Source organism: Perca fluviatilis, chromosome 7, assembly GCF_010015445.1.
Source record: "Perca fluviatilis chromosome 7, GENO_Pfluv_1.0, whole genome shotgun sequence".
Classification (NCBI taxonomy): Eukaryota; Metazoa; Chordata; class Actinopteri; order Perciformes; family Percidae; genus Perca; species Perca fluviatilis.
Window position 1 is genome coordinate 4772396 of NC_053118.1, and position 22368 is coordinate 4794763.

Below are 22368 nucleotides of genomic sequence, written 5' to 3' on the forward strand. Positions count from 1 at the left end.
CGAGGCCAAGCACTACAGAACTTTGCAATTTTCACCAGTTGTGACAGGTGTGCAAATTTTTGTGAGTTTTCGTGCATGCTAATGCCCTCAAAAATGCGACAAAGGACTCGGAAAAATAATAATCTGATGAAAAACAATAGGTTCCTTCGCACTTTCAGTGCAAGGCACCGTTGGGGCCTTGCACTTTCGTGCTCGGGCCCTATTAAAATAATAATACATAAAAAATAAATAAGCACAAGTAACACAAATTTCCAAACCTTTATACTTTTTTTACCAGGCTCTGCAGGCAGAACTAGAACAAGGTAATGTAGCTGCCGTTTGGCACTTTTACTAAGGTAAACATGCTTTCATTATGAGGCCAGAGGCCTGTACTACGAAGCAAGATTTTGGTTTTCTGTATCACGAAGGTGGATCACTTGTTACTGGGTTCAATCGCCGTGGTAGCTCATGCTGGACGCCTAACCTGGTCGGGAGCAGGTTATGTTGGAGATCAGAGATCAACCGGTGTAAAAGCACCGCCTACTGACCAATCAATACTCGATTGATAACGGCGATCACCGTTCTTAGAAGATCAGGCGGAGCTCAGTGCACAGAAAGAGAGAGAGAGAGAGAGAGAGAGAGGGGTGCACTCATACAAAAAACATTTAGAGACCGACAACCCCGTTAACATTCCCTGATGGGTATATTTATGAAATATATAGATTTTAATGGGAGGGAATTACATATCGGCTATTTGTCGGCTTCTTGAGCCGTGTGTCGCCAATGCGCACAGCGGTTTGAATTATGTTTTTTATATTTTTTATTTGCTCTCATGAACGCTTCCATTGCCAGGGTTGTAACTGAAATAATAGGCTAAAGCAACGGCAGTTTATGGAAAGCACAAGTGTAATTATGGTCAGATGTTGTGCCTGACTGATGGGGAAGTGATATTGATAAGCGTTGTGATGTAGGCTAGCCTATGCTCCTACAGCGTCGCCTATTTATTTATTTTTGCCAGCTGTCCTCCTGTTTTAGGAAGCAGCGACTGTATTGCGTTTTGTCTGTAAAACCGTGTCTGTGTTCTTCATATTTATGTAGAATTATAGTTTGCTCTTCTTATGTAAAATATGTGGCTATTATTGGTCATGTTGTGCAAACATCGCCTCTTTTATGTGAACACGCGCCACTAGATTGGGAAACCCTGCGTTGATTGAACTAGTTGTTAACCACCGTTATATATGTCAGTGGTCGTGACAAAGCTTGCGGGACCGCAGTTGTTAGGTTAGGTGAAGCCGGGTAACTGAAAGAAATCCAGGACATGTTGATCTGGCCTCTGGGGTGTTCCTCCTCATCTGTGTCTGTATTGCCGATGGTTGATTCTGACATTGTAAAGCTAACCCGTCCCGCCGATGAGATTGAGTATGGTGACGAGACTGCACAACTACGTTTGATTGGTGAAACACAGCCACGTGGTAGAGCCTTTAGCGGAAGTCTCTCTCTCTGTCAAAATAAAACATTAAAATGAGGCGAACGCGGGGGGGGGGATAAAAACAATGACGTGTAGAATACCAAAGAGGTAAAAATAAAAAGTAACGAGCTCATTATAGCCTAATGTAGCGGAGTAAGAGTACAGTTTCTTCTTCACAAATCTACTCAAGTAAAAGTAAAAAGTATAGTGATTTAAAACTACTCCTGGAAGTATAATTTTTTCAAAAACGTACTCAAGTAAATGTAACGGAGTAAATGTAACTCGTTAATACCCACCTCTCGAAATCTCATTGTGGGACTGGCTCTAGTGGTGGTAATTCTGCACCGAGACTTCAGATACAGTATAAGGGGACCACTAAGGTCTATATAAAAGCATCCAAAGAGCACCAGACCTTTAAGTCTGCCTACCAAAACAAACTGGTCAACAACTGAGAGATAAAGAGGAAACCTCAACAACTCAACAGCAGGAAATCCAGGATTTGTTTTTTAAGAACCAGGGTCTAAATGTAGTTCCTCTGCTATAGTTCCTTCTATCAAAAACGTTTCTGCTTTGGGGGCAGTATTTTCTAATGGCCGGGAAAATATTAGGAAGGAGTTCAAACACAAAAATCAGATACAACTTGTGTATAGCTTTATGTACACAGTAAGCGACTTATTTGACTAATCTTCATGGCAGATGCATGCAAAAAGGAATACATAATAGGGACGTTTACAGCAGTTCTTATAGCCCCTTAGTACCTGGAATTTTGTGGTCAAAAAAGGCCAAGAGACTTACATCTATAAGTAAGACCTTAAGAGCACCTGGGTAGCTCAGTTGGTAGATCATGCGCCCATAGAGTTTATTCCTTGATGCAGAGTTCCAAGGTTCGAATCGACCTGCGGCAATTTCCTGCATGTCTTCCCCCTCTTTCTCCCCTTTCATATCTATGCTATCCCATGATTAAAGGTGGAAAATGCCACAAAAAAGTAAGTCCTTAAAGTACTATATATAATATTCTGCTGCTGCTTACTTAAACACTCATTCATTAAAATATTCAAAGAGGAGAAAGATTTGTCCAACCTACCAGCAGCAACACTCAACCCGGTTCCATTACAGCAGTGTTTCTCAACGGGGGCGGTACCGCCCCCCAGGGGGCCTTCAGAAGATGATGGGGGGCGTTGGAAGCAATATTTTCCGTTACAGGAAGGATCGGGTTTGTAACAGGGAGACACTGCAAAAGACAATACACGCTGTAATGCCCATCCTAACACAAACGAGGCCTTTAGGTAACAAATAAGCACGCTGCATTACCTGTTGCACAACAGTGAATGCACCACGGACGCAAAAGGACCCAAAGCGGAAATGTGCTTCCAGCAACAAAGAGTAAAGAGTGTCAAGCCCCTGCCTATATAGCATGCAGTTACTTCCTGATTGGTCTAGAGAGTGAGTGTGATTGAAACCACCTGCGACCAATCAACCTGCTACAATCTACCCCAACTTTTGGATCGTTGCCCCGACGATGGAGCAAACAGGTTTGGCCTCAACTAATCCCGTGGTCTAAAGAGGGCCGACACAGAATTAACCAGCGAGTCCGGAAGGTTTACCACACCACCTGCCGGTACCCCCACGGCCCTCAGGAGGCGATTGATATTAGAATGGTGGCCTGCTGTTGGCCGGGCTGTCCGACGGACTGCAACTTCACTGGTGTCAGGATGGGTGGTTGGTGAAACTGCGTTCGCAGTGCTGGGAGCCCCAACAAGATCCAAAACCGGGGACACTGGGTTGGTTTGAGTTTGTACTACCAAAGGAGGCTCCTGCCTGAGAATCAGCAGATCATCATCACCAAAGTACTCCTCTTCCGATTCGGAGTGATCTAAGGGGGGCAAGAGAAAGGCAGTAGGGCCACCAGAAAGGTCTAATCTAACTACAGCCTTCAGCAGGGCACGATTAACATGCCTGGCCTTAGTCGGATTGTCTACAGGCACTATGGTGTACACCGCTCCACCTTCGGCCGGTGCCCTCAGAACTCTATATGACACAGGATCATACAGATCTTTGATCTTATGACGACCTTGTGTACTGAAGTTGCGCAACCACACCAACTGGCCCACTTTCAGAGGGTGGTCTCGAACATGCTGATTATAATTCCTCTTGAGACGCTCGGCCACACCCCTTAACCTTTCCCCAGCTCCCTCAAAAGCTATCCGTAAGCGGGTCTGATGTTCCTGGATCCATTCATGGGTACTGCCACAAAGAGGATCTTGTACTCTACCTAGCAGGAAATCAACTGGGATCCTGGGCTCTTGCCCAAACATCAACAGAAAAGGGGACTCCCCAGTGGCCTGATGAGGGGTGGTTTTATAGGAATACAGGACCTGTGGCAGACAGGAACTCCAGTCCCGCTTCCGAGACACCGGAAAGGTGCGCAACAAGTTGTGCAGGGTTCGATTAAAGCGTTCATACTGACCATTACCAGCTGGATGGTATGGGGTGGTACGAGACTTCTCGATGCCATAGAGCCCTACAGAGCGGTGGATCAGAGAACTCTCAAAGTTACGGCCCTGGTCCGAGTGTATACGAGCAGGAACACCAAACTTTGAGAACCATTCTGTCACCAAAACCTGAGCCACAGTGGAGGCTCTTTGGTCACGGGTGGGGACAGCAAGCGTATACTTGCTAAAAACATCAGTCATAACGAGGACATTTTCCAACCCGTTATAAGTCGGTTCTAACACTGTGAAATCCATAGCTACGATCTCATTTGGCCTTGAAGCCAGCAAATGCCCCATGAAGCTGCGAGCAGCTGGCTGGGTGTCCTTAGCCACTTGGCACCTCTCACAGGCCCGACACCATTGTGCGGCCGCAGAGGACATACCTGGCCAGTAACACCGCCGTCGCAAAAGCTATAATGTTCTTTCCACACCCTGATGACCATGGTCTTGGTGAACCTTGGTCAACACCTCTTCCCTTAAGGAAGCTGGCAAAATTAGCTGGCACACTGCCTCAAGGCCATCAGGGCGGAAGGCCTGGCGATACAAGACCCCATCCCTTTCCATCAATCGGTCCCATTGGTGCAGCAATGCCAAGGCAGGCTGTGAGACTGCCTTTTGCTCCTCACCATTGGGACGATTGCCTCTCCACCAGAAGACCAGGGCCTCTTTAATGACGGGATCTGCCTGTTGCAAAACACAGAGATCTGCAGGTGTATATTCTGGCAAGGCAACAATAGGAGATTGAACTGGTTCAACTTGGTTCACTTGAGCATGCTGTAAGGAATCTGGGAGTACTGTACCAGGGACCACGGCCTCTAGTTCCTGTCTGCTGGGTTGGTGTTGATGGGACAGAGCATCTGCATTTCCATTACTCCTCCCTGATCAATATTTGATTTCAAAATCGAAGGAGGCCAGCTGTGCTGCCCAACGTTGTTCGGTAGCACCGAACTTTGCCGAAGACAAGTGGCTAAGGGGGTTGTTGTCTGTGAAGACAACACATTTGTGGCCTAGTAGGTACTCCCTAAACTTCTCGGTCATAGCCCACTTGAGTGCCAAAAACTCCAGCTTCATGGAGCTGTAGTTTTGCATGTTGCGCTCAGTGGGCCTCAGACCTCGGCTGGCATAAGCCACTGGTCTAACCTTGCCTGACTGCTCCTGGGAGAGCACTGCCCCAAGTCCCCCGTAGCTTGCATCAACCTCAAGAATGAATGGCAAAGAGAAGTCGGCATAAGCAAGCACAGGTGCTGTAACGAGTTTGATCTTAAGTGCCTCAAAATTACACTGGCATTGCTCCTTCCAATGTCCCCTCACAGAAAGCTCTGCTCTTCTTTGATTTTGTGCCTCCCAGTTCCGCAACCAGCCTATGCAGCGGGGCCGCCAACTTGGCGAACCCTATATAAAAGGTAAAAAATTTTTTAAAAATTTTTTTTTTTTTTTTTTTTTTTTTTTTTTTTTTTTTTTTTTTTTTTTTTTTTTTTTTTTTTTTTTTTTTTTTTTTTTTTTTTTTTTTTTTTTTTTTTTTTTTTTTTTTTTTTTTTTTTTTTTTATTTTTTTTTTTTTTTTTTTTTTTTTTTTTTTTTTTTTTTTTAAAAACAACATCAACTCTATTTCTTTCTTTTTTTTTTTTTTTTTAAAAAAAAAAAAAAAAAAAAAAAAAAAAAAAAAAAAAAAAAAAAAAAACATTTTTTTTTTTTATAAAAATTTTTTTTTTCTTTTATTTTTTAAAAATTTTTTAAAATATAAAAAAAAAAAAATTTTTTTTTTTTCAAAAAAAAAAAATGGGGTGTAAATTGTTTTTTTTTTTCTTTCCCCCCCAAACAGGTGTTATAACCGCTAGCCAGATCCAAAGTGGAAAACCAGCAGGCACCCGTCAAGGCATCCAGTGACTCGTCAATCCGAGGAAGAGGAAAAGAATCCTTCCTCGTTTTGTTGTTAAGTTGCCTGTAATCGACACACATACGCAGGCTCCCATTCTTTTTCTTTGCCAACACAATGGGACTGGCATAGGGACTGCTGCTCTCCCTTATTACCTGTGCCTCCAAGAGTTGGTTGATGTGGTCCTTGACCAGCTCATACTCTGAAGGAGGGATGCGCCTATGGCGTTGCCGAACAGGGACATCGTCCAAAAGAGGGATGTCTTGAGCAATCCGATTTGTACACCCCACGTCACCATCATGGGTGGCAAAGACAGGGGTATAGTCCTGTAAGAAGGACCGAACCCTGCTCTGCTCTTCAGCAGGCAGTGAGGACAAACCCATGGCCTCAATCTGGTCTTGCACCCCAGGAAGAACAGCTTAGGACCTCAAGTGGCAACCACAGATGGCACTTCAGTGACCCCTGCAGGCAAGCTGACAACACAGACCTTATCCAAGGTACCCACGACAGTGCGAGGGTACAGTATCACATCAATGGCCCCAACATTCACAATGGGTATGTAAGCAGTGCCCCCGACCACCTGAACCAGGGCCGGAGAAGCCAGCAGTCCAGCAGGCAAACCAGAATCCAAAGGCTCGAACAGTACAGCACAACCAGAATACTGCTCTGAACAGGTTGCAGCGATGGTCTTCATCATGCCACCAGGGATGCGGCAGGACTTCCTGCCCCGAACCTTCACCTTGCCTGAAACGTCCTGGGGAGCCTGCTCGCTAGCCTGGTGACACCGTTGCAATGCCTTTACAACAGGCTCTGAAGCCCTAGATACAGAGGGCAGATTGAACAAGGCCAAACCATGCTGGCCGAAGAGCTCTCATTCTCGCTTTCATTCCCAACACACCTGGGATGTGAAGTGACATATCACCGGGGGGGTCTTTAACCACCAGTACACCGCACCTTGCCATTGACTTACTACAGAGTTTAACATCCAACTCCAGGTAGCCAATATAAGGGATGGCTAGCCCATTGGCTGCTCGGAGCTGCAGCCAGTGGCAAGATTGGAGTTTCTCTCTAACCCATGGCTCAAAATGCTGGAGGAAAAAGCTCTCTGTAACTGTAGACACCATGGATCCAGTGTCCACCAAGCAAGGAACATTAACCCCTCCCATAGTCACGTCCAGATGCGGAAAAGAGGAACTCAACTTAGGAACTTCCTCCAAAACACTTGGGATAACCTCCGAGCCAGTGGCTACCCTCTCTGAATTGTGACTCTGCAATACGGCGGGCGCTAGTTTTCCGAAGCCGGAAGGTGATGTAATTGCCTACTAGACTGTTGGTGAGCAGGCAGAACAGGCTGAGTGTGAGGTGGGGCACGTATCCCCTCACACTCCCTAGCAAAGTGACCCGGTTGCTGACAGCGCCGACATATAACAGGGCCCTCATAAGATGGCCGATTAAGTGGGGGGGGGGGGGTTTTGGGGGGAAAAGTTTTGGGGTTTGGGTTTTTTTTTTTTTTTTTGCTTTTTTTTTTTTTTCTTTTGGGATAGGGGGCTTGGGTGGTACTCAAACCCTGAGGACCACACTGGACTCCAAACTGCATGCCTAAGGCAGAGGGGACGGAATGACTTCGGCCCCTAGCACCCCCAGGCAAACGCTCGCGCTCCCACCGGATGGCCTCGCCCCTAACCTTGAGTAGAACCGCAGTAGGCTTCCGGCGCACCCACTGTTTTAACTCACGGCGGAGAGCACCTTCAGGCACGTGCTCCACAAACTGGTCGCGCAACAATACTTCAGAATTTGGCATGCCATTAGGGGCACTCTGTTTTACGGATGCCATAAGACTTATCAGAGCAAGGGAAAACTCTTGCAGTGTCTCTCCTTCCTGCTGCTGTCTAGAAAAGAAAGCTTCCTGGAGGGTTACGTAGGACTCATAACAGCCATACAACTCCTGTAATGCTGCTATAATTTTGGTTGGGTCACCTCGCTCTGTACTAGGCTGATGCTTTATTTCTTCGCGCGCTTCCCCCTGCAAATGGTCAAACATGAAGCCAGAGACGTAGTTCCGTCAAAAACAATGATTTTATTAATACAATTACTAAAACATCAAATATAAAATACCATTTAAAATACCAGACACTAAATATGGGAAATAAGTGCTGAGGGCTTACCGGTGGAGGGACAGGGTCAAGGGGTGTGGAGTCTCAGGGAAGGATCACCCCAATCACACGTGAGCGTGCACACACACACACTCACACAGTGGTGAAGAACTCAAAATAAACCAAGGGGGAAAACACAGCACACAGGAGGGAGACACCACCACCGGGGACACAGACACCACCACCTTCAGCACTCAGCACCTATGGGAGAAGAACATTCAGTTAATGGGGGGAGAACATGAATCAATAAACCAAAAATAAATAAACAACTTCAATCTCAGGCAAATCTAGACAGCAAAGGTGTCTTAATGGCTGCCTAGAGCCTAACAACCAAAATAACAAATAAACCATAAAGATTTCAACAAAAATGAAAGTCTTTATCACAACTTAAACAGAAATAAACCAAATATCACTTAATCCTAGTGGCCTAGAGCCAACAAAAATAACCAAGATTAACAGATAATAGAATTTCCACAGAAATGAGTCTTTTTATCAGAACTTAAACAAAAGAAATATAAATTAACCAAAAATCAGTTAAATCATAATTTAACAAATAAACCCATAAACAAAAACCCCAATCTCCATACACATATTAGCAAGCACGGGCAAGCCAAAAAAGGCAAAGCTATCATCTGTGTCACAATCACTCAAATACAGCCCTGTCGGACACTTTGGGCAACAGATCCTGGCGCTGTGAGGCGTGTAGAGACGTTCAAAGCCTGGAGTGAGCTTGTGTAGCTACAACCCGTTGACAGTGGTTGAAACAGAAGTCAGTTGAGACAAAACAGCAGCATGGCAGGGAAGGGAGGGGCTAGTGCAGATACCAGCACAAGCGAAGCAATTTTACAACCCTGGCGTGCACAAACAAACCAAATTCAGAAACTGTTTATGATTAAAGAAAATACACGCGATGCCACTGGTATACATACATACCCGTCAGGGAGCTTCACACCAATACACCGACAGTGCTGATAGTACAGCTACACAGAGCCTACAATAAAACGGCCGATTACTTAAACACTCATACATTAAAATATTCAAAGAGGAGAAAGATTTGTCCAACCTACCAGCAGCAACACTCAACCCGGTTCCGTTACAGCAGTGTTTCTCAACGGGGGCGGTACCGCCCCCCAGGGGGCCTTCAGAAGATGATGGGGGGCGTTGGAAGCAATATTTTGGAAAGGGGGGCGTTGAGGTGCCCTTGGGGGGCGTTTGTTTGAAAGCTAGTTTAAACCAAAGATTCACAATAACAATACTTGTTTACACTTAAACTTGTTAAGAGAATATCTAAAAGACGTGTTCGTTTGATTTCTGAGGAGGAAGGAGAGGCTTGGATCCAATTGAAAGTTAAGCAAAAGGTTTAATGAACAACACAATGAAAACGACAGTCAAAACACAATCAAACATAAAACATGAAAACACTGCCAGCAGTGGACTGCAAGACATGCTTCCCTTGTGGGGTCACAGTCCGCAGCGCTGGTGACATGATAAAACAATAGAATACACTGTAAACAGCGGACTGCGAACATGCTTCCCCTGTCGGGTCACAGTTCGCAGCCCTGAATCCTTCTCTGGATTCCACATTTATTCCTACACCTGGGTGGTTCCTCAAATTAAATCTTTCCCTATTGGTCAGATGTCTCTCAAAAGAAAAGGTGTAAGTTCCCAATCAATGATGTCAATTGTTTCCAAACTACAGGAATACACATTCTTTTTCCTAATCAATTTTCAAACCAAAAAGCAGGAACAACAGTTACCTTTTCTGTGAGGACAATGAGTCTTCTACAGCATCTACTTTCATGCTAAATAACAGACATGACCTAATTAATTCTTTAGAAGCTTGAGTTTGGGGTGAGGCAGACAAATGCTGATTAGGTGTAGTTATTTGATTAGATCTAGCTGCAGGCAGCATAAGACCAAAAGTACATTGTTTTCAAAACATAAGCATGGTTTTAACTTTTTACAACCTAACAAACTACTTGCAAAAAACTGTTTTCTGCAACATTAAAAACCTGCCAGTTCACTGCACTGCAACTGGACGAGACGGTGGATCATTGTTTGGCGCAGCTCCGTGCCCCGACGGAAAAACGGGCATGCAGAGCGGCATCGTCTTAAATGAGCTCCGTATTTCAGCGTGAAGCTGCGTTCAGAAAAAATAGCAATTGCCGCAGGGTGGTGCGACGTCCTGTTGTATTCTTTAACCCCCCCAATGTAGCAAAAGTAGACATTATATTTCACAGTAACAGTTTTTCTTCAGATCTTTTATAGAACCCAATGTTTCCTACTGTACCTGAAGGCAGCTTCATTTCCGCGAAAGAAAAAGAGAACGAAAGTGCCAGAAACTGTGCTTTGTTGTTTGGCAAACATTTAGCTGTTCCCCAAACTCCCGGGCAATTCAGGGCTTGTGTTTGCTGTTTTAAAACTTTCTTGTTGAAGCGATAGAGGCATTGATGTCACTGTTTACTGTACGGGACTCTCACACCTCCTCAAAACGCAGCGCAATGTGGGGTTGCGTTTCTCCAAACATTTTTTTCTGCTATTTACTCGCAAGACAGGCGATAGCAAACCTAGACTCTTCTAACCTAGCCTAGACTCTTCTAATTTATACTCTTCTAAGCATCAACAAAGGGCTCTCACTAACTTTCAAAGGTTGTAAACTTATTTCCATTCGGCAGTAGGTGTCGTTCTTCAAGTCGTTTGTCATCACCAAAATTAAAACCTTTTTTCTGTGTGTGTGTGCGTGTAATCCTTCTTTTACCCCTTGATAAGTGCCAGCTTGTTTTCCATTGGAACAATTCGATTAGAGATGTAGATGTGAATGAAAAATAGATTTGAATGTTAAATTGCTAGCTGTTTCTGATTGGCTACTGTTAGTGTTTGTAATAATAATAATACATTTTATTTATAAGCCTTTAACCTTCTTACACCCAAGCTACAACCAAAAAGGACATTCATATTATACAAAGGTGCTGAGGTTCACACCATGCAGCAGGCCTTTTGATAATACCTAATTATAGTTTGAATGTAACATATCTAGTAGTTCTGATTGGCTGCTGTTATTTAATTTGAATGTCAAATGGTTGCATTAAAAAAAAAAACTGTAAATATTGCTATTCACATGGCTTTTTGATACCTGGGAAACTAATATATGTGTTGTTTGTCATTCAATGATTTGATTGATTATTTTTGATAACAATAGTTACAACAATAATAGGCCTATATTAGGGCGTAATCATTAAATTCGGGGCAATTAGCCTACATAATATTTGATGGGGGGCCCTGGCACAAAAAAGGTTGAGAACCACTGCGTTACAGGAAGGATCGGGTTTGTAACAGGGAGACACTGCAAAAGACAATACACGCTGTAATGCCCATCCTAACACAAACGAGGACTTTAGGTAACAAACAAATAAGCACGCTGCATTACCTGTTGCACAACAGTGACTGCACCACAGACGCATAAGGACCCAAATCGGAAATGTGCTTCCAGCAACAAAGAGTAAAGAGTGTCAAGAGGTCAAACCCCCTGCCTATATAGCATGCAGTTACTTCCTGATTGGTCCAGAGAGAGTGAGTGTGATTGAAACCACCTGCGACCAATCAACCTGCTACACTATGTTTACACGTGACTGGCTATTTTCATAAATGGATATTTTCATGACATTTCATGTCAGTTTTCAGAAAAGTGTTCGTTTACACGTACCCGTGTATATGTGTATACAGTGCCGTCAAGTGCATGCCAAACCTTTTCATTTGTAAAGGTTTGCCCCACCTCTTATACTGGCCGTATGTACCGTTGTACTGCCGATATCCCCAATGTGCAGAGAGGTGCGAGAGCCCGTACATCGCTGGTTGCAGCTTTAATAAATATTGTATCTTTGATTAAGATATACAGTATATAGTCCCACACAGGCATTGTGATTGTAGAAAAGACATTTCATGGTTGCCAAATATTGCAGTATAACATTTTTTCATATATAATTTGAAATTCAAGATTTTCGGCCTTTATTTGTGCATATTGCATTGTTGCTGTTTGCACACATTAATGTGACTAAGGATACACAGTAGGTGCAGCTAAGGCCAGCTAACAGAGGAAATGACAAGAAACAAATACAGAGATAGAGTGGGTGATCAAGATAGCAAAACTGAAACTTAATGTTTATTTGGTCCTTATTTCTTCCGGGTAACTTACTTAAGTAAAAACAGTAATACTTTTGCTTTGGCTGAACAAAATGAGCTCAGACATTTTATCCACCATGAATGAGATACCACTGCTAACTGGATGTGGTGTTAATGTCATTGTTTCGCCTTGCCTTTTTATTTTAGCACCTCAACAGTGAACGCTGCAGTTTCAGGAGTCCCTATAGTCCTGCTTACTACTGCTGTAATGCAGTGCAATCTGTGAGCAGCAACGCTTGCTGTCCTGGTACAAGTTGTTCCTTCCCTGGTCAACCCGGTCTCACGCCAGGTCGTGAAATGGTCTTGGTAATATTATTAGGAAACACTCAATTAACTATCACTGTTATGCGGATGACACCCAATTATACTTGTCAATCAAACCAGACGAAACCAGTCAGTTAGCTAAACTTCAAGCATGCATTAAAGATATAAAATCCTGGATGACCTACAATTTTCTGATGTTAAACTCTAACAAAACTGAATTTATTGTGCTGGGCCCTAAACACCTCCAAACTTCATTATCTAAAGATATAGCTACTCTGGATGGTATTGTCCTGGCCTCCAGCACTACTGTCAGAAATCTAGGAGTTATTTTTGATCAGGACATATCCTTTACCGCCCATCTAAAACAAAGCTCAAGAACAGCCTTTTTTCATCTTCGTAACATTGCCAAAATTAGGAATATCCTGTCTCAAAACGATGCTGAACAACTAGTCCATGCATTTGTTACTTCCAGGCTGGACTATTATAATTCCCTACTGTCAGGTTGTTCAAATAAGTCCCTTAAGATTCTTCAGCTGATCCAAAATGCTGCAGCACGTGTTCTGACAAGAACTAAGAAAAGAGATCATATTTCTCCCGTATTAGCTTCTCAGCATTGGCTTCCTGTAAAATTCAGGATTGACTTTAAAATCCTTCTCCTGACCTACAAAGCCCTAAATGGTCAAGCACCATCCTATCTAGAACAGCTCCTAGTACCTTATTGTCCCACTAGAGCACTGTGCTCCCAGAATGCAAAATGTTGAAAATGCCAACACAAAGGTGTTATGTGGGCAGCTGTTCTTCCCATTCTGTGTGCCTCTCTCCCCTTGTTTTGTCCCCAATGTGTGCGTGGTGTGTGTATCTGTGTTTGTCCCCACTGTGTGTTGGGTGTCTGTTTGGGTGTTTGACAAACACTCCTGGACTCCTGGTCTAGGGGCGTGGCTGGGAATCTACCTCTCTGCGCAGCTGCTGGCAATCCCACTGATACTTACCTGCACAGCTGCTTCCAATTCCACTCAGCAAACCTGTAGTATATATTCCTGGGCTTGGCCCTTCTTGCTGCCAGATTGTCGTGCCTACTGGTGCAGTAATTAGGTTCCTAAGTTTAAGTGAGTCAGTTTTTGTCTTTGAGTTTTTACCTTGTGTTTTTTGCTTATGTCCTGTTTTTTGTTCCTGTTCAAACCTACACCGTGAGACCTGCTGCTGTTGTGTGCCTTGTTGCCAGCTCGACTCATTCCTTCACTCCAACCATCTCGTTTGGATTGCTGCATGAAAGTTTTGGACATTCCTCTGCCTGCCTGCCCCAAGCCTCTATCCAGCCCAGAGCTGACCTACCCCGTGTTTGCTTTCCTTGGTCCTTACCTTAAGAACTGAACTATCATTAAAACTATTTCTGTTAATTGTATTCCTAGTCTGTGTTGGTTTCTCTGTTTGCTGGGTCAGAACCAAAGCCTAACAAAAGGAAGCCCAAGGCAACAGATATCCAGCCTAAATGAGTGAAATCTGGCGAAATTTCTGGCGGCAACGGAGCAAGGATATAGACTAGCTCTCTGGTAACCATTACAAGGTAATTTCTCTGGTCATCGTCCCCTCACCCAATGACCCCATAGTCCTCGGTCTTGCATGGCTTAAGCCACACAACCCCCATATTGACTGGACTACTGCTTCCATCATTAATTGGAGTATATTCTGTCATGCATACTGTTTACACTCAGCTACTCTCCCTGGTGTCCAATCTCCAGCTGAGCCCCCCAAACCCATTGATATGTACCATGAACTCCAGGAGGTTTTCAGTAAAGATAGAGCCTTGTCGTTGCCACCTCCACTGCATGAAAAGTGGGATTTTCTTCCCTGTAAACGTAAACGCCGGGAAATTTTTGGCAGTTAACGACAATTTATAGCCTGTGAACGTTGCGTTCGTCTGTGCCACATATTGACGGAAACGAACCATGACGTATGTGGAGAGCTCCCGTGGAGGTGCTAATGGCTCTAATTAGCATATGAATAGCAGCGACACCACGCCTGTCCAGAGAGTGTCTGGCCTGGTTTGAATTTCTTCACTCAGGTATTGGCTGAAACCACTGCTTTTAAACAAGAAAAATTACTCGTGATTGATTGGCAGATCACAAATATTCATATATGCTATTATGTTGTATTTTCATGTCATTGTTATGCTATGGACTACACTGTATTAACATCAAGGACATGAATTTATTGAGGAAAGAAAAATGTTTATTCAAAGAGAGCTTTATTAGCACACAACAAACAGCTTACACAACAAATGGGAATTAAGCTCACAGAGAAGCCCAAAATCTATCTGTTTGCTAAAATGTAAGAGTCTATAATTAGGCTATAGTGAGCCTGATCTATTTATATCAGAGATTTTCCTAAAATGAAATTAATCCCTTTTAGAAAAATGTCACCTGGGGTAAAACTCCCCCTCTGCTACCCTGATTTGCATTTGTATAGCTCACAGCATTTTCATTTACATGGTAAAGCCTCCCCTAGAATTAGGGGAAGGGGGGGGTCATGGGGGGACAATTGCCAAGCAAGGCCCACGTCAATTTCCGACAATTCACGGCAGTTTTCGGTGTTGCCTGTAAATTGCTGTGTGCAGTCGTAAACCTGAACTTCCACGACAATCTACAGTGCCTACTGACAAAAATCCCACTTTTCATGCAGTGCTCACCATCCCTATGACTGCTCCATTGACTTACTTAAAGATACAACCCTACCTTCCAGCAAGCTCTATAACCTGTCCAAGCCAGAGAAAGAGGCTATGGAGCATTACATCACAGACTCTTTAGCTGCAGGTCTCATCCGACCTCACCCGTTGGGGCGGGGTTTTTCTTTGTGGACAAGAAAGATAAGTCTTTACATCCTTGCATTGATTTAAGGGACCTTAATGATATGACTGTAAAAAAATAAGTGTCCTCTGCCACTAATTGACCCTGCTTTTGGCCCCTTGCACCAGTCCACCGTTTTCTCCAAGCTAGATCTCCGCAACGCCTACCACCTTGTCAGGATAAAGGAGGGAGACAAATGGAAAACTGCTTTCAATACCCCTCTTGGCCATTTTGAATATTTGGTCATGCATTTTGAGAGCCATGAATGAACACACTCAACATGTAAGACTCGTGTTACAGAGACAGCTTGAGAGCAGACTTTTTGTTAAGGCTGAAAAATTTGAGTTCCATGTCCCAATTTCTTAGGGTTCGTGGTGGAGAAGGGTCAGTTAGGAAGATCTTGCCAAGATCCAGGCCATGGCCAGGTGGCCCATCTCTTCCACCTGTAAGCAGTTGCAGAGGTTTTTGGGGTTTGCTAATTTTTACAGAAGATTCATTCGCAACTATAGCAGAGATGCAGCAGCATTGTCACAGCTCACCTCATCTAAAGTTCCCTTTTTATGGTTGCATGCCACTGACATGGCTTTTCGACAGTTGAAGCGTGTGTTTACCTCTGCGCCTGTGCTCATTCATCCAGATCCCGCTCTCCAGTTCGTGGTGGAGGTTGATGCCTCCGACTCTGGTGTTCGTGCGGTTCTTTCTCAACGCTCCCCTGCTGATGGCAGACTGCACCTCTGTGCCTTTTTCTCTCACCGGCTGACACCTGCGGAGAGGAATTATGATGTTGGCAACAGGGAACTTCTGGCTGTGGTACTGGAGGTTCAGGAGTGGAGGCACTAGCTGGAGGGCTCTTTTCATCCTTTTTTGGTGTGGACGGATCACAAAAACCTCTCTTATCTGCAGTCAGCCTGGAGCTCCTGATAACTGTCCTCCTGATAAGAATTTCATCCCGCCATCTGCCAGCTCCTCCGTACTCCAGTGGGGACATTCTTACAACATTGCCTGCCACCCCAGTTTTCATTGTATTCTCTCCCTGCTCCAGAAGCATTTCTGGTGGCTGACCATGTCATCTGACACCAGAGAGTTTGTCTCAGCTTGCCCAGTCTGTGCACGCAGCAAGTCCTCTCATCAGAGACCGGCTGGCCTTCTACGTCCATTACCCATCCCGCATTGCCCATGGCCCCACATCGCTGTGGATTTCGTGACTGGACTCCCACCATCCGAGGGTAATTCTGTTATTCTAACTATTGTGGAACGATACATTTTTTATTGTTTTTATATTTTTTAACATAGAACATACAGAACAAACAACTACAATCAAACAAGAACCAAAACCCTCTCCCACCCCCCACCCTCTGCGGTCTCGGGGAAAACAAAACAAACCAATATACAAGAAAACAAAACAAAAATCACAACTTGCCTAGTCGCTCTCCTCTAATTCTTGTGGTGTTGAGGTCATTAGGTCTGATACTTGTGCTGCTGCGTTTTTCCATAGGTCTATAGTCGATGACTTGGCTTTGTTAATCCTTGCTGTAGAGAGCTCCAGCATAATTATGTCTAGGAAGTACGCCAACCACTGTTTTATACAAAGCGAGTGGGGGAGAGGGGGAGCAGCCAGTGGTGAGCTATAATTTTCTTGGTTGCGGTTGAGCCGGCTAGCCAAATTTTCTTCTGTCTCCCAAGCAGATGTAATTCAGAGTCATCATTAAGTAACAAAACAATCAGGTCAGTAGGAATTCGCCATCCTATCACATCAGATATTATTGATGTAGTTTTATTCCAAAACTCATGCACCTGTTCACACTCCCAGACCATGTGCAGGAAAGTTCCAGTTTGTTCAGGTTGACAGAACGTGCAATAGGGAGTAGGAATGACTTTAGAGATGTATCTCTTCTGAGGAGTCCAATATGTCGTATGGCATACAGTATGTTGAAGTGGATCTGCTGGTGGTGATTTGGGTTCTTGAAACAGTGGGAAGTCCCAAACTGTCTCACAATTAATTACGTTCCCTCAGCTCTCAGTTCATTTCAGTTTATTATTTGTCCCAGAAGGGCAATTTTTGTGCAGCAGGAAGACATCACATGAAAATATACAACACAAACCACACAACAATTAACTTAATAAAAACAACAATAAAAACAAGCACCTTCAGCCTGAGTTAAGAATGAATAGTAGCAGAGTTGTGTTGGAACCATAATAAAAGTAAAAAGAACTACAAAAACTTAAACGATAGATGATGATAATAATAAAGATAAATAAATAAATACAGGGGTAATTGTCAGTTAAACGCGTTATTAACAGCGTTAACGCAAACCCATTTTAACGGCGTACATTTTTTTAGTGCGAGATTAACGTTCTTTTTGGCCCAGCAAACGTAGTTTTTTTCACATGCTGTTGCAACAACTAGTAACGTTAGAAAAACTACAACACCACACCGGATCTAGCTAGACCAAACAAAAAAGAGAAACAACAAAAGAAACAAAACAACATGCACGCTGCACACACTTGTTTGCACTTGCTTGCGAGCAGGCCAAAGAGTAGTACATATCTGCAAACTAGTCGCTTTTCGACGAAAATCGCCGTTTTGAATGGGGTCCGAGACCCGGTGCTAATACGGCACCGGTGCCTTAACAACCGTTATCTACCGGACTGAATAGCAACGCGGATTTTGGTGCCTTATTTAGGTGCCACTTAAATGCCTACGCTTCTCTCTGATGCTCCGAAAACGGACGTTAGAGGGAACTGAAACATTGCCGCACAGGAGGCCAGTCAACACTACACTTAGCAGCAGGTAACGTTAGCCTACCGTTAGCTAGTAGCTGGATTAAACAAGGTTAAAATATTTACAACTAAATGGTGTAAAGTCTGTATTTCACTGGAGATGATTCCAACACCGGACTGTAGCTGCTGTTGTCTGAAAAACACAGTCATGATGTCATGTTGCTCGCCTCGCCAGCCTCGTGGTGCAGTCACTGTAATTGTAAAATACCCTTTTCCCATCCAGTGGTTGTTTTCACCGTTTTGTGCTCCTTTTTTTTTTTTTTTAGATCCACTTTTTATTGTTTTATATTTTTGAACATACAGAACAGACAAATACAATTGAACAAGGTGCCCCTTTTTAAATATATATATATATATATATATATATATATATATATATATATATATATAATATCTTTCGGTTCAGGCACCGTTTTAAAGATATCGTATCATGTTAAGATCATTAAAATGAGAAAAAATAATGGGACAAAAAGAAATCAAGGGACATTTAAAATGGGTAAAGATTTGCGATTAATTGCGAGTTAACTATGACATTAATGCGATTAATCACGATTAAATATTTTAATCGTTTGACAGCAGTAGTAATTAATATAAGCAAGGGCTATCACCTCCTCTTAGCTGAGTTGAGTGCCTGAATGGAACGAGGAATAAAGGAGTTTTTGTATCTCTGTTTAAGAGCCAAGGGGGCGCTAAAACGTAAGCCAGAAGGTAATAACAAGTATTCTCTGGTTGTCAATTAAGGTGCCCAGATATTTGTAGTATGGCACCATGTCTATGTCCTGGCCCTTGATGACACTACTAAAGGGGACATTGGGATGACGTCAGAGGTCAATGGACATATCCTTAGTTTTTGTAATGTTTAGATGAAGGAAAGCATTCTCACACCAGGCAACACAATCATCAATCACTGGACCATGGTCATTTTCATGTGCACTAAGAAGGCTAAAAATAACCGAGTCATCTGCAGACTTAATAATGTGTCTATTATCATGATGGTTACAACAGTCGTTGGTGTATAGGATGTACAACAGAGGGGACAGGACACATCCCTGTGGGGATCCAGTGGATGATATTAACTCACTGGAAAGCTCACTGTTCACCCTCTGACATCTCTGAGTGAGAAAATCCAGTATCCAGCCTACCAAGCTCAGATCAAGGTTAAAATGACTGAGTAATTTCTCTGCTAGCAAATGAGGTTGTATGGTATTGAAAGCAGATGAGAAATCAACAAAGAGTAGCCTAGCATGATTCCCACTCCGCTCTAGATGCTTATATAGGAAGTTGAGTAAGGTGATGGTGGCATCTTGTACCCCCCTCTTGGCACTGTAGGCAAACTGAAATGGATCTAAAAGGAGTTCCGCCTTAGCTAAAAGATCAACTTTTATAAGTTTTTCTAAGGATTTCATGACCAAGGAGGTCAGGGCAACAGGCCTGAAATCATTAAGGGTTTTGGGGTGGCTAACCTTGGCAACAGGCACCACCACAGACTTTCCATAGAGATGGCACTCTCTGCTGGGAGAGTGACAAGGTGAATATATCATAGAATATTGGACCTAGTTGCTCTGCACACACTTTCAGCTGGTGGCTGCTATTATTATCTGGGCCTGGACTTTTCTTAGGTCTGCAGTGTTTAAAGCAGTTGATGACACTACGTTCATTGAATCTGACATAAAACCTGTTAAGGTCCTGTGCCAGCAGTGAGTCAGACTTGTAACTGTTCAGTTCAAGCCTACTCCTCCCCCCTCCATTAAGCCCCCCAATTGTCTTCATACTGTCCCAGGCAGAGCCCAGGTTATTCATCCTGAGCTGTGTTTCTATTTTATATTGTACTTAAGTTGACCTGCTCTAATTCCCCTTTTAATGTCATTTTGAAGCTTATGTAGTATCTGAAAGTTTCCTTCCTTAAAAGCCCTATACTTTTCATGCAATAACATCTTCAGGGACTTTGTAACCCATGGTTTACTGTTTGGATATACTTTAATAACCTTAGTTGGAATAACCGTACTCTCACAGTATGAGATCCAACTGCTGATAACATCTGTCAATTCATTAATATCAGAGCTGGACTCCTTGAACATATTCCACTCCGTGCAATCCAGACACCCCTGGAGATCCAAGCAAGCGTCAAACTGACCAGTCTTTTATGTGCACAGTCTGTACTTTACCCCTCTTAAGGGCAGTGTGATATGAAGGGACGAGATGTACTCAATTGTGGTCAGATGAGCCTAACGGTGGGAGAGGGATACACTTGTGTGCGTCTTTAACTGTGCAGTAGCACAGATCCAAAGTTTTACTGTGCCTGGTAGGGCATGTGACGTACTGGTGAAAAAATGTGTTTTGGACAATGAATGGCTACGGAATGATGATTGCGGCGTCTGGAGAACGCGTTTGGAGCTTTTGAGTTGCTTGAAATATACACTCACCTAAAGGATTATTAGGAACACCTCTAAGATTTCTCGTTAATGCAATTATCTAATCTACCAATCACAAGGCAGCTGCTTCAATGCATTTAGGGGTGTCGTCCAGGTCTAGACAATCTCCTGAACTCCAAACTGAATGTCAAAATGGTAAAGAAAGGTGATCTAAGCAACTTTGAATGTGGCATGGTTGTTGGTGCCAGACGGGCTGGTTTGAGTATTTCACAATCTGCTCAGTTACTGGGATTTTCGTGCACACCCATTTGTAGGGTTTACAAAGAATGGCAAAAATGCCTTGTTGATGCTACAGGTCAGAGGAGAATGGGCCAACTGATTCCAGCTGATAGAAGATCAACTTTGACTCAAATAACCACTCGTTACAACCGAGGTATGCAGCAAAGCATTTGTGAAGCCACAACACGAACAACCTTGAGGCGGATGGGCTACGCCAGCAGAAGACCCCACCGGTTACCACTCATCTCCACTAAAAATAGAAAAATGAGGCTACAATTTGCACGAGCTCACCAAAATTGGACAGTTGAAGACTGTAAAAATGTTGCCTGGTCTGAGGAGTCTCGATTTCTGTTGAGACATTCAGATGCTAGAGTCAGAATTTGGCGTAAACAGAATGACAACATGGATCTGTCATGCCTTGTTACCACTGTGCAGGCTGGTGGTGGTGGTGTAATGGTGTGGGGAATTTTTTTCTTGGCACACTTTAGGCCCCTTAGTACCAATTGGGCATCATTTAAATTCCACAACCTACCTGAGTATTGTTTCTGACCATGTCCATCCCTTCATGACCACCATGTACCCATCCTCTGATGGCTACTTCCAGCAGGATAATGTACCATGTCACAAAGCTCGAATCATTTCAAATTGGTTTCTTGAACATGACAATGAGATCACTGTACTAAAATGGCCCCCACAGTCACCATCTCAACCCAATAGAACATCTTTGGGATGTGGTGGAATGGGAGCTTCGTGCTGGATGTGCATCCCACAAATCTCCATCAACTGCAAGATGCTATCCTATCAATATGGGCCAACATTTCTAAAGAATGCTTCTAGCACCTTGTTGAATCAGTGCCACGAAGAATTAAGGCAGTTCTGAAGGCGAAAGGGGATCAAACACGGTATAAATAGGGTGTTCCTAATAATCCTTTAGGTGAGTGTAACTTCACATGCATTGTCACTGTTCGCCTTAGGATGGATGTATACAAGGGTGATGAAGAGCTGGGGAAACTCACGGGGCAGGTAGTGAGGGCGAAGTGAAACCGTGAGCAGTTCAACATCGGGAGTGCAGAGTTTATCTCTAACAATGGCCGATTTGCACCAGCGCTTATTCACATAGAGATACACACCCCCACACGTCGACTTGCCGGTAGTTGTTGTGTCTCTGTCCAGCCGAATGGGCGACCCAAACCCGCATATTCCTAGGTCACTGTTCAAGTCTCTATCCGACAGCCAAGTCTCCGTAAGCGCAAGAATGCGGGCATCTCTGAACTCGTGAGCTCATCAGTTTTATTTAGCAGAGACTGGACAGAATGATAGACGGCAGGGAAATGCGCAAGAGTGACTGGCTTTTCAACCTGAGACAAACCCCTCCTCTACACCCCTGCTTCCTTGTCTTTGTTTTACGGTGTGATCCATGGCCCTGTTGTCTGATTGACTGTGCTGGGTCCCAACTTGGTGAATATAAATCCGTCGGTGGGTCAGTGACATGCCTCCAGAGTAAAAGGAGCTCCCTGGGGTACTGGATCTTGATTGAGTGAAGTGGAAACGACAGGTCCCCCAAACTCCAAACCGGTTGATCCGCCAGCCATAACAGGAGAAGAGCCCAAAATTCCATCTTGGTTCCCCGAACGGCGTGAGTGTGAATAAAGAAAACAAAGGCTTACTATTGCATGCCGATAC

The 22368-nt window shown here is 43.8% G+C and overlaps 1 long non-coding RNA gene across 1 annotated transcript in view; it reads right to left on the reverse strand.

Annotated features, from left to right (window-relative positions):
- Positions 1–2542: 2542 nt before the first annotated feature.
- Positions 2543–22368, reverse strand: part of LOC120562618 — a 51736-nt gene continuing 31910 nt past the window's right edge. The window contains exons 2-3 of the long non-coding RNA XR_005639797.1: positions 7980–8168; positions 2543–2678 (exon numbers count right to left, since the gene is read on the reverse strand). This is a non-coding gene — a long non-coding RNA (uncharacterized LOC120562618). The remainder of the gene's footprint in view (positions 2679–7979; positions 8169–22368) is intronic.